This window comes from Platalea leucorodia (assembly GCF_965183815.1).
Source record: "Platalea leucorodia genome assembly, chromosome: 3".
NCBI lineage: Eukaryota > Metazoa > Chordata > Aves > Pelecaniformes > Threskiornithidae > Platalea > Platalea leucorodia.
In genome coordinates, this window is record NC_138825.1 from 45,915,741 (window position 1) to 45,928,318 (window position 12,578).

The window sequence follows — 12,578 nt, forward strand, 5'->3', positions numbered from 1 at the left end:
TAACATTTTAAGGCTTTCCCTTTACTTATTTTCCACTCTTCTCCTGGCAGAAGTAAATATAAGTGCTTTTGACTTACTATTTGCTATTGAATTTCTCAGATTCTGTGACATGGTGACTTCTTCAAGGTATATCCTTGAAAACTGAAACAGATGTGTCCTATGTAGCTCTCTGAGGAGTTACAACACAGGACCTGTCTGTCCTTGGGCACAGAAGCCTTTGCAGCTGTATGAGTTTCATGAAGCAGTGGGGTTCTTTCCGCTTGCGTGGCCAGCATGGACCATGCTTGGAGCTTTGTTGTTGCTCTTAAACAGAACTGTTAGGGTGGGCTCAATGTGCCTGGCAGCCAGTCCAGTCAGGACCCCTGAAACAGCCCTTGCTCGTTATTTTGTGCTGCCTTACAAGTGGGAACTCTGGATGCCATCCAGTCATGAATCACAGCATTGTGAAATGAAATAAAGGGAATAAGCTGGAGCAACTGAAACACCTGTGGGTTGCTATCTGCAACAGCAATAGAAACTGGGCTAGACAGCTCCTATCCATGAGCTATCATCCAGCATAAGCTAAGTTTGTAGAGCAACCCACGGGTGTTGCTTTTGGCCCGAGGGAGCCCTGAGCCACAGCTTCTTCCAGCCCTCCTTGCTGATGACTGAGCTGTCGTGTTACAAAAGGGACGGCTGAGATGCACATTACCCTTCTGTAACACATGGCCCCAGATCCTGACTGCTTGTCCACACATTTTCTATTGCATGCTTTTCGTGGAAAAAGAAGAGCCAGGGCCCAGGGTATATATAAAAAATTCTCTGGATGAGAAGCTTCTATACTTAGCCTGGGATCTTCCATAACAAAGCCTATTTTCAGACTGATTTTCTTTCCCTGGTGAGAGAGGAGAAACTGTGGGATTTTAATGATTCATTTTATTGATGGATCTGAATGTTTATTGTTGTTTTAACTATCAAAACATACAGAGGCTGGAATCTATCCAGAGAAAAGAAGGCGATTTCTTTTATTTCCTTACACTGCGTGGGGCAGTGTCAAGGGAATATTTCCATCTTTATTACAATAAGCATTTGCCTGAGGAACAGTGGGGCACAGAAGTCTGCAAGTTTGAAGAAAAACAGGCTGACAGTCAAAACTGGGAGCTGAATGTTGAGGTGTCTTTTCTTATTTGTTGCAGGTTTTTGGCTTTCTAACCTTCTCTCTACCTGTGCGTTAATAGCCAAAACTGTTAAAAATAATGTCTTACCAACCCAGAACTTCTTGGTTGTAGTCTCCTTTACATCAGCTTTTTCAAGGATTGATGCAAAGACGCAGCGTATTTATTTTTAATTGCAGTAAGTTATTGAGTGTGTGTGTCTATGTGCTTATGTGAAAGTACAGATACAACTGACATGCCCTGTACGAAATCCCAGGAAGGTATTTCTGTTTAAATATCAAACATTGTTTAGCCTCAAGTGTTTTAAATCAGGCTTAATCCCTTTTGCCTCTTAACCAGACTGTAGTACCCCATAATTTTAAAAATAGTTTCATATACGTGAGCAGGGAAACATAGTCTTGACAGACCGCCCTGGTTGTCCTCATAAACTTTTGAGGCAAGCTTTCAAGCCTTCAGAGCAGACGTAATGTGAAAAAGAAGGCCCATGATTTATGTCTCTCTTCTTGCATATCTATAAAAAAGGATGATGGGGTGTTGCAAAAATGGATTAATGGATTGTACCTGGAGCTTTGTGATCCTTCAGACTAAGCCATTATAAATGTTCTGCTGTGACCTTTTGCTTAGTCTCTCTGTTGAAGCTGTAGACACTGTTGCAGTGGACTGTGAGACAGAAATTGCTTGGTGAGGCTCTCATATGTGGCTCAATTTGCAAAACAAATTGTGTTCTGTACTAGTATTATTTTAATTGCTATTTCATGAAAATGGCAATGTGCTTGAACAACTTTTCCTTTTGGTATGGATGGTAGAGGCTCAGAATATAAAATTTCTTTTTTCACTTTGGAGGCCGTTTGTCCAAAGCCCAATATATTTTGGAATATGTATTAATAATTGAATCTGACCTAGATTTGTTCCTTGCAAATTTGGCGCAAACTACTGTGTCCCTAATTACAGGAAGCTTCTTGTGTTACGGTGCTAAAGTTTACTGGAGAAAAGGTGTCTCAGGTTCTACCATTTGTTGTGTGGATTTTCACAGGGTGCAGACAAAAATCCCAAAGTTCTGCATAACACGTTGGTCTCGCTGTAAGACCTGCAGTGGACTCTCCGTGGATGCACTTTGCCTTGGCAGGTTTGTAAATTCAGGAATCCAGAGGGTGATATATTCCCCAGAAGCTTAACGTTATGTCCTGGGGGTCTGTCCACTTCGACAGGGCCATACTTTTTCCTCTTACATGCTGCTTTTGATGATTAAACAGCCATCAATCCATGAGAGACAAGCATGGGAAACAAAAAGCTTGAAATAATTGTTCCCTACCGCACAAGTGAGGATCCAGTTTAAGGATCTGAGCCCACACAGCATTATGGGTATTAATTTTAGATAGTCACCTTTTTGAAGCTTATCCTAACCTAATTAAGTGTCTGTTTTCCCCTTAGGGCTGGCACTTTTACTAGATGAGATAACAGCTGCACCTCTGTGAGAAGCCTTGTGAAGGGCAAAATATTTGTTAGCAGTTGCTATTTTCAGCCTTGCCAGAATAAACAAAGAGCTAGGCACCTGCAGTCATTTCTTTTAGAAAGTCAGCACAATTTGTACACACTCTGGGGTCAGCGGAGGGAGGCGCAGGGAGAACAGGCAGGCTCACCCGCGGGGCTTTGGGAAGATGCTTCTGGAGGGAGTGATAGGCTCTTCAGTTTGGAGACATATGGGATTGTTAGGTGATTAATAACGCTCTTCTAGCAAGGGTGAGGAATGCACAGAAGAACAGAGTGCTTTGAAATTATTAATGCATCTTGGGACAAGCCAGTGTGAGACCCACATTGGCTATAAACAAGCGAGCTAGCACAAACAACCTGGGGGAGTTCAGACAGAGGCAAAGGCAGGAGAAAAGAGAATTGGTTTTTTTTACTCTTTTTTTTCTTTTTTGGTAATTAACCAGAACTAGATTTCAGAACACATAATTTTAGACCCTGATTGTCTAAACAATATGTCTTCATCTCGAAAACAATTAGGCTTTGGGCTTAACGTGCCTCAGAAGGTTACATAAACTAGATCCAGGATAACTCCTTACACAAGAAAAACATTCCTGACTGCGTGGGAGAGCAGATGGCATTTAGGTAAACTGTATTTGCAGGAAACTCCCCTGTGCCATTAGATGGCAAATGGCTACTGTCACTGCTGTTCCCCTGCTTGGGTTTGTGGGAAGCTATGGAAAAAAAGAAGTGCTTAATAAAGTATGCCAAATGCTTTGGTGGTGAAGCAGAGAGGGTTAATCTGGCATTACAAGGGTCAGCACTGCTGTACATTCACATTGCAGATGTGTCTCTGAGTGGTTGGTGTGCCACACCGAACCCCAGCCTGGGCTACAGGAGAGGACTGAAGAGGGATTTGTGTGCTGGCTGTGTTCTCCAGAGCGGGCAAGGAAGGGCCAGGAGTGAATGCAGCCACAGGTGGGTTTGGACGGGGAAGAAGAATCTGCAGCTGCTCCCCGTCACATGGCTGAGGGTATCTCATGCTGGGGAGAGCTGTGTGGATGGGCATGCAGCCTTGAGACCCCTTAGGCAATCTCATCTTGAAAGGCAGTGGGTCTTTGGAAGACCTACACCAAAGCCTGGCTCTGACTTTGACACCAGCTGTGGTGTCAGTGGTAAGTGGTCTGCAGTGGTAAGATCTATGTTGTACTGGATAAAGGTATTTGGAAGAGCGTCGTGGCCCTGGAGGCACCCGCAGGCCTTAATGGCCCTGATAAACCTTACCTGGGACTACCCTGCCCATGGCCCAGGGCCCCGTTTCAGCCCTTGGGGCCGTCAGTCCCTGCTCTAGTGATGTTGCAGCAGTGCTGGTCTTCAGCTCTCTATGGCCCTGTTGAGCTGGGCCCATGTCCTGGCTTGTCCCTGTGGTGACAGTCAAGGCCCAGGGAAGAAGTCACTGCTTTGAGTGAAGGCAGAGTGATGGGCCACTGGAGTGGAGGGTTAGTGGATATTTCTGTAGAAACATGTTTCTATGTTTTTCTAATCTTAGGCTATTTATTTCCATATACTGGGGGAACTGGAGGAGACTTAAGGGAGTTAGGCCGGAGCTGATCTCTCATAGCTACTTGGCTGGGTTGGGTTTGAAAAGAAGTTATTAAAGTGGCTGGCTTCTGTCTGCTCTGCTTACCTGGATGACTACATTCTCTATGAAGCTTTGTGTTTTTCCAGATATAATTTATGAATCAGTGTGAAACCCTTGTGACTCAGTAACCGTGTGGGGCATTTGCCCAAGGAAAGTTTATTCCATCACCCTGTTTTTGGACCCTCATGGTCTAATTAATTTTCCACAATACCCCTTCTGCCTTGATTTGTTGCAGGTTACACAAGGGTTTGGATTATTTTTGGGACTACTTTTGTATTATTGCTATTGTTACCCATAGCATTTTTAAAGGAGGATGGGTATTTGAGGGTGGAGAATATCCAGACGAAAATGCAGTATTTAATTTTGTTGCCATGAGTGAGAAAGCCTGTAAAAAGTCATATTTTCTAGGTCAATAAATGAATATTTATTATTTGAAAATCTATTGTGAGGAGGAAGAAGCTCCGAACTTGACACTGATGAATAATCTGTACTGTTTCTGAACTCTGAGGTATCTAAGGGAAAAATAAATGTCTTCCTTTTTATGCCTGAGGGACTCTCAGGGGGCTAAAAGAGCTTGGTAAAACTATATATTCTGCCTATTTGTAGAACCAGTGCTAAACGACAGAGAAAAGTGAAGACATTTTAAAGGCCTAGTGATCTGTTTTCCCCTTCAGTTAGTCTTGTAACGTTTCACAGCCTCTCACAACTTCACGGTAGGTTGGGGCATTATGGGATCCTAGGGATGGAGATGCCTGATCACTGAGCCTTCCTGTTCCCAGCAGCCATTCTAAAACCAGAGCTCTTCCAGCGCGCTGTCAGCAACTCCAGCTCTTCATTTGCTTGGCTCATCCATATAAATGAGCTCCTCTTGCTTTCGAGAGAGCATGTTCAGTGGAGCTTGTGGAGAAGCAACCGTCCTTTTTGCCTTGTGCATCGCTGCCAATGCCAGTGTAGGGCCTAAGAAAAGAATCAGTCTTTTAGAAAAATAACATTAACTCTGTGCCCAATGCTTTTGGCTCCCCAGAGATGGACAGGGTGCCGTTCTTGATCAGCCAAGAGTGCAGAAAGAGATGCTACGTACAGGCTCTCAACCTGTCTTTGTGTTCATCCAGCATTCATCCGTATGGTGGTCTGAAGCTCCAAAGTTCACTGCAGTGGCACTGGAAATAAAGACTGACTAACGGTATGTGTAGATTGCTGAGAACAATAACAATCATTTAAAAGAACCTAACTTAAATCTATAATCCTTCTTAGTTGATCTGCGCTATCTTGACCCTCAGGTCAGCCTAAAAGTATCTATATCTCCAGTGTTACAAATCCAGTTAGCCTGATCTGATTTCTTTTCTAAAATTGTAACTAACTAAGGTGTATGTCATGAATCATCCTTTGCTTTTTCCGTCTCTCCTCTGGAAGAAGGGCTATGTTTCCACCACAGGCCCTTGGAAAATAATGGAAGTCAGAAGGATCTGAGAGACCCCCATGTGTGCTTTCCCACAGGATAAAAGGATGGAGCAAGGGTGTCTGGGATGCAGCTGACTGAAATGATTACTTTAGCACTGCAGGGATCATCAGCATGTTGTCAGGGTTGTGTCGCTGGGACAATGCATCCAGCAAAGGCTGGGAATATAGTGAGGAAGGGCTACTCTACATGTGCCCTTTTCTTATACTTTTTACTGCACCTTTAGTTATACCCAGTACAGCCACTCTGTAAAGTCCTAGATAAAACAGCTTTTAAAACTTGGCATAGCATTATTTAAGTGGTTAGTTCCCAACAGAAAGGTCTTTTCAGCTTATCTTTGAAAGACAGGGCTTTATCGTGCTCTGGCTCTGCGATAAACTCTCCAGTTTGCCCTCTGTTGAAGGGAGATCTGTTCCATAATTTACAACTTCTTACTCTTGAATTTTTATGCTCTGTGGACTAACACCTTAAAATGTGGTGCGTCCAAAGAAAATTAACCTAAGAATAGCTGACTCAAAAAATATGCATATTAAATGTATTTAGTAAGATGACAGATTCTCCATGTTGTTGCCAATCTGTAAGGCTGAGATCTGCACCTCCCTCCCTCCTTGCTTGCACTAAACAAGGATTTACTCTTGGAATTCAAAGTTGCCTCCGTTGTTAAATCTGATAGGTTCCAGCTAAAAATTGACATCAAATGAATATATCTCCACACTGTAAAAGCATGCAACTCATCTCTTTTGCCTAAGGGAGAGTAACACAGAAGGCAAAGCTCTTGCTGTTGCCAAGAAGCCTCCAGTCCAAGCTCTTGGGAAATCTGACTTAGTAAAGAAATTTTTTCCCTTTTGTTTACAAGTTACAAATTCACTTTTTGTGTAATAGATTCAAGCCTGAATAATGTAACAGGAACTGTATTAAAAGCCCTGTATCCATGCTTAAAACAATTGTTACTGATATCCCAAACCACCTGAGCAAATCCACTTCCGATTTGGCTCTTCGTACTTTATCCTTTTGAGAACAGAATCCAAGTTTAGAGTCAAAAGTTAATTTCTTATCATGGACCATGCGAAAAAGAGCATAACACACAAACACATTCTATGCTACCCCAGTAGCCGTGGAATAGCTTTCTATAGGGAAAGTGCTAAGAAAAACCATATTAAGCTCTTGTGTCACATCTAATGATTATCCATGAACAGTGAAATCAAACTGAATCAAAAAATGCAAAGTACATTTATAGGTGATACTGTCTTTTTCCCTTGTGAAATAGGAATGGACTAATACGGCTGTGGGGCAAATTTAAGATTAAAAATAGAAGTTCCTACTCTGATAGATACATGTTTAAGTGTGTATTTAAAGGATACATTTTGATTGGTTAAAGCAAAATTAATTCCAAATACAGAAGTTAAGGAACTATCTGTTTGATAGATCTTTTTAAAAATCCAGTATGAATACAAGGTTCAGAATGATTTATTAAGCACACTAAAGCAGGAGTCGTGCATAAGCAATGAAAGAAGGCATGCTGTATCTCTGTTCTGGCTTCGCAAATTCTGCTGCTGGTTTTAACGTTCATGACTTATAAAGCTATTCTCCAGTTATGTTTCTCTCTTCCTTTACTGATCTCTCATGAAAATGTTGGTCCATCTGTGATATGCCATATGATCTTCTTAACAATATTATTGTTTAAATTTGGGATTATTTAAAAAACATTTCTTGAAATACTCTCTCCTTGCACTCCAAAGAATCTTCTTTTAGATCTTATAGATTCCAGCAGTATTTGCTGAGACATGAAGCTTAACTTTGGTCTTTGATCAAGTTGTCTGTCACTCAGCTTTATTCATTCTGCTGCTCAAGACACAGTAGTTTGTCAGATAACAATAAACTGCAAATATGTTTTCATTAAAAAACATTTTCTAGGTATTAAAGTGCTGACTGAACGGTCAAAATGAATGAATGGAAAACTCAAAAGTTTTGCAAAGCTTCTGTCTCTTCCATGAAGTGTGTGACTCAGTGCAGGCTTGAATCCAAACAGTATTGAAAATCAAGGGAGGAAAGGATGTTGCAGCTTTATATTTGAGGGAAATATAATCTTAGTCCAGCTGTGAAAATTCAGAAAGAGCTTGTACAAATTTTAAAAGAGAATGCTTAAATGTTGGTAGGAAGGTGAAATGTAGTGAAGGGATACACAAGTGGAAGGAAATAGTGGAGGGAGGTTTAAAGCAATGATTAAGTAAATTGGTTCTACTGGGTTGAGTGAAGAGAAGTTCTGGAGGTCTCAGGTCCAAGGAAGAAGGTAAAGATTGGAGATAGTGGGACGTGGAGGCATGAAAGCACATTTTTGGCTTTACCTTCTGCTTTATTTTTGAAGTTTATGTGATGACCTGCAATATCTCTGCCTTTTGAACTACATTCAAGACTCTCTACCATGAAAGCTGGGATTTGGAGGGGCCCTGTCATTTGGGGAAAAAGATCACTTTGACATTATGCCCTTCCTTAGGGAAAAGGGGCTTACACCTATCTCTCCTGGATTGCAGACTGGGGTCTGCCATAAACTGAAGAAGGATATGCTGTTCTTGGGTGGGGAAAAAAGGGAGCTGTGCTCCTCCACCCAGGCATGCACTAGGATCCAGGGGCAAAGCTTGCAGGGATTTGGGTCCTTTTCCCTGCCCTCTCCATATGAACCATTGGATGCCTAGCCTGGCCTCTTGATGTGGTGAGCCAGAGAGCAAGCTGCTTGGCAGGTTAAGCCAAAAATACAACATTGAGATGGCACTGAGGGGCTGGGTAGAGAGAGACATGCTCTGAGATTGTCACAGATTCTCAGTAAGGTTCTTTATACCACTCTGGGAAACCTTTTCTGTTTCCAGTCTGGGCTCCAAGGCTACATGTATAATAGTAAATACAGCAGGCCCAGATCTGTCTTCCAGCCCATCATCAAGTGGCAGAGTCGTGATCATTTCAATATTGTCACATTCTTTTTCTTCTAGACAGGGATGGTCTTATCTGGTGTGTTTCCTGGGAACTGCCCCTAGCCCATGCTGTCCCCCAAACCAAGCCTGCACATGTGGGACAGGGTTGCTGGGTGCAACGAAAGCCCAGCTGGTGAGATGCAGGCTGTTAAACAGCATGGTTGTTCATTTACCAGGGCATAGGTCTGTGCTCCGACCCTGCTTAGTTTATTATTTTCAATGATGTAGCTTAAGTGCTACGTCCCTGTAAGCATTTGAATTTCTTTCTGACTTGGGTTCTCCTATTGCCAGCAAGAGCCAGTGCCTGATGCTTCACAGATGGTGATAATCCTCTTCCTGATTACACCTGGAAGGAAACTCCTTCCTAAGCACTGATGGTGAGAAATCTGTACCGTAAGTCACTTCCAGCCTACACAGAAATGCAATTTCTACTTCGTGGAAATGCAACTTCTATTCTGACTCATGTAAATACTTACTTCTCTTTAGAGCATCTTGAACCACTTGTCTTGTTAGTGTAGTTTTGTAACAGTTGAGTCATCCTGTTAAGGCAAAGTTGTTTAGGGGTTTGAATGAGTCTGATCAGACTGCTATGGTTCAGTGCTAACATTATTAAGTTTCTGTGTGTTCTGGTGGGTCTACCTTAACAGTGAGTAAAGATGAATAAGGAACATAAAGGATTTCTTTAGTCTCACTTGAAAGCCTTTTATTTTTGCTATTCAACTGCACTTTGATCTATTAGAGTTTTGGTTGCTTATAGACATAAGCTACTGAGTAATGTTGTGTGCCTTTACTCATGATTTGTTTTTCTGGACAGGCTGTCCTTACTGCTGATTACCTGCACGTTGCCTGACTGTTTTTCTTTTGAAATCCAAGAGGAAAAATGCTGTAACAAATAATCACATAAACATCCTGTAAGTGCTTGGAAGTTAACAAGGAAATGAGTAATAGCCAGCATAGATTTGTCAAGAACAAATTGTATCAGACTAATCTATTTTTTTTCTATGACCATGTAACAGACTGTTTGGATAGGGGAGAATCAATAGATGTCACAAGTCCTGACATTAGGATGCTCTGACATTCCTGCAGATAAGCTGGGGAACATGCTCTGGATGTGAAATTTCTCATGTGGTTGGTTTTGTGTTCTCAGTGCATAGTTCTCCATGGGTCACTGCCAAAGTGGAAATAAGTAGTAGTGAGGCATTGTAAGGGTCTGTTACGACTCTAGGCATACTCAATATTTTCATTAACAGCTAACTGATAAAAGAGGAAGGATGTGTATTACACTTGCAGATAATAGTAAAAAGGGAGAGACTGAAAGGTGTGTGAGGTAGTTCTTCCTATCTACTAGGTCCTAGGGAAACTTCCACTGGCATGACCGTGTATAGCATAGGGTGCTGTATTGCAAGGAAGATGGGTACGGCTGTAATTGGAAAGCAACAAGAATGACCAGTGGCCTGTGAGGGAAGGCTGAAAGAGCTGTGGTTGCTTAGTCCAGAGAAAAAACAAGAGGAAAGGCAAGTCTTAAGTACACAGAAAGCTCCCTTAACGAGGAAGGGGATAATTTGGTCTCTTGGTCTGTAGCATATAAGATGGGAAATAATGGACTTAAATTGTATCAGGGGACACTGAGGTTTGACACTGGGAAAAACTTTTAACATTCAGGATAATTAAGCGCTGGAACATGTTGCCTGGGGAAGATGCATAATCTCTCTTACTGGGTTTTTTAAAAAATGAGCTAGACAAAAATCTGTCAGGGATGATGTAGTTACAAGTTTATTTTTGCCTAAGGGCAAGGGGATGGGTTAGATGAAGTCTTGAGTCCTTCAAGCGCTGTTGTCTGTAGTTCTCTGTGTCACTGCTGAATTCAGCACTTCCATATTCATGTCTAAAAGCTGGCTGAATACGTAGGGAGCCTGAGTTTTCACTCAGACCTCTCCCCTGTGGTCTTCTCTAATCCATAAAATGAAGCCCAGAAGGGGTAGATCTAATTATGTTCTATTTTAGAGGCACGAGTATTAGGGAGGTAAGAGAGAACAGAAGCTTGGGTGAGAAATGTCTTGCCTTCCCAGTGACGTCCTGACAAGTGTACAGAGTTCAGTCTTGTTGTGCTCCCAAATGGCCCATCTATGATTGCATTAGCACAAAGTATCACCATCTGAGAAGAGTTCACATGCAGAATTCATTGAATTAAAATTTAAGGCAATAAATGAAGGCTTATAATGTATTGGCAACCTTATCAGTAGCAATATTGCCAGCATATTAGTGACTATGATGGATTGACTACTGGGGAATTCATTAAATTTACAAGAGTCTCCCCAAATGATTCCACTGGCTAAAATACTAAATGCTGCCCTTGGGAGCACTTTGGCCATTTAGTTTCCAAGCAGAGCTTACTCTGAGAACAGGATTGTGCTACTGATGTTTGCTTGAATTTGGGAGTAGAGTCAATTTATGTAAGGGTTTTTCAACATTGAGAATAGTTTCTGTTTGTACAAAGCTTGCTGCCTTACTAAACATAGGGTCTGTGAGAAATAATTTTATGAGTGAAAAATACATTACTTAATACAAAGTTCCCAAAAAGCATAACTATAAAAAATAACCAATATTATACTTGTGCAATAAAGCTTAATCTAAAGGCTGTGTTGTTTTGGTTGCGTGGAGGATGGCAGTGATTTCTGTCTGCGCAGTCACCTTTGATAAAAGAGGAAAATTGCTGAAACTTTAAACTGAATCTATAGAAATCCTCTACCTTCCTTCTTAAGCTGATGGATACTTTAAGGTTAATAGTTAATGTTGCAAAGTCAAGTGTATCCACATACTTGTGAATGTGCACTGGAGAAATTCTCCAGAGATTGAGACGACAACTCTCTTCAGCAGTGTGGGTCTGTGGAATGGTTCTTGAATGAACTCAAAGTGCAGTGGATCACAATCTGGATTAATTTTCTTATTTGTAAATTTTGATTCTGGTTTAGACAACTGGAGATTGGTTGAAGCAGAACAGACCTTGTCCGGGTGCTGTGATTGTATCACAAATTGGTTTCTTGACTACAAAATTGAGATCTGTAATAAATTCCATGGGTCAGTAGCTGCAGGGTCGATTTCTTTAATGGTACTAGAACTATTATTCAACTGTAATGTAGAAAAGATGAAGCATTTTTGGATGAGGTGACTGATATTTTTTGGACAGACCCTTAGTGTTATATACTAAATATTAAAGAAAACAATCATAGCAATAAGAGTTATCAGTGGCTGAGAGAGGACAGGAAATCTAAGGCTTTTTCATCTAGTATAGGAACATATTTCATAGCTAAAAGACTGTGAATCTGCCCTTGCTACCCCATTAATAATCTCTTTCTTTTGAAACTTGCCAATGGGCTGGTTTTCTTCTGGGACCCTGAAGACCACCACCTGAATCATTGTCTGATAGTAAGGTGAGCGTTGGGGTAGGAGAGAAGTTTTCTCCCACTTTTGAGTTTTGTTTCACAGCTCCAGGTAAACACGAACACAGTTGCAGTGCTAGCTGGCATAGTCTTATTGTTGGAATACAGCTTTTCAGTTGGGCTTTTCTTTTTATCTTGCACAAGATGCAATCCTGGCTTGTCAAACCTGAGAAGATTGACTCATCTATTGTATTGCCCTGTTCTCAGTAAATTGCAGTGCAATTCCCAATTTACCTGCCATATGGCCAGTTCTTCTTAAAAATCCAACTGCATAAGCAATTTGTGCCCAAGAACACGGGACAGGAGCACATTACTTACAAAGTATGTAATCAAGCAGTGTGATCCAACCCATTAACTGGGTGACATCCTTCTCTTTATTTGGACAGTTTACTGGCTCTGGGGTTTCAAGTGGGAGCTGTCACTTAACACTTGCTGATAATAAAACGTAAT